The sequence below is a fragment of the Labeo rohita genome, unplaced genomic scaffold (genome assembly GCF_022985175.1).
Source record: "Labeo rohita strain BAU-BD-2019 unplaced genomic scaffold, IGBB_LRoh.1.0 scaffold_277, whole genome shotgun sequence".
Lineage (NCBI taxonomy): Eukaryota > Metazoa > Chordata > Actinopteri > Cypriniformes > Cyprinidae > Labeo > Labeo rohita.
The window spans coordinates 51675-52599 of record NW_026129067.1 but is presented as its reverse complement, the minus strand read 5'-3'; positions in this window follow the sequence as shown (position 1 = coordinate 52599).

Sequence of the window (925 nt, the reverse complement as noted above, 5' to 3'; positions counted from 1 at the left end):
ACATTTCATGAAATGTCATTTTAGGCTTATGATCAGAGTCTGATTCTTCTACACCCTTGTTAATCAGCTATCATTTCCCTCTGATATTTGAAATAAATTATGGTTAGGGTTAGGTTTAGGGGTAGGGATTGGGTTAAGTCTGTATTTTTGGACAGTAATGTTGATCCAGGATCAAGAAAAGATGTTGATCCAGGAATATGTCTTACTTGGCAAAATCACGACTGCGGCAGGCTCTGGCTCTCTGTCAGCGGTGGGCTCGGGCATGCGCTCCTTGCAGCAGGGAGATGGTGGGCTGGGCACTGGGTCCGGAGTGGCACAGGCATGATCATCCTCTGGTCTAACGGTGAAAGGAGATCCGTTACTTGCCAGTTCCCACTCCACAAAGGTGGTGAAACTGTCCCTTGGACCACCCTTGGCACTCTGCAGGCGGTGTTGAGGCTTGTTTTGTTGAATGAGCAGAGCACGTCATCCGGGTAGCTGGTGTGATTCGCTAAAGCCAGGAACAGTCTGGTGTGGTCCTCGAGAGATTGATCCCCCTGCTCCAGCAGGAGGAGGAGGTAGAGTTGGGGGACTCGGACTCGTACTCGGACTCGAGTCCGGTCTCGAGTACAATTTTTAGGCGACTCGGACTTGTCACAGACTCGGATGCATTTTTACTCGGACTTGACTCGGACTCGAACCTTTCGGACTCGGAAAATATCCCGAGTCCGTCCGAGTCCAGAGACAGTTGACGGAAATGTCACTAACTTGCATTGCATTGACACGAAAGTCTTGTCCAGTAGGCTGCTTGAAAGCTGACGGGTTTATGTGCGCACACACTCAAAGCATGATCACAGAACGTGCCTCTCAGTCAGTGTGTAAATGCAGAGTTCACTTTCACTTTTAATAGATTCTGTTATTGCTACACACATGCTCGTATTGGAGA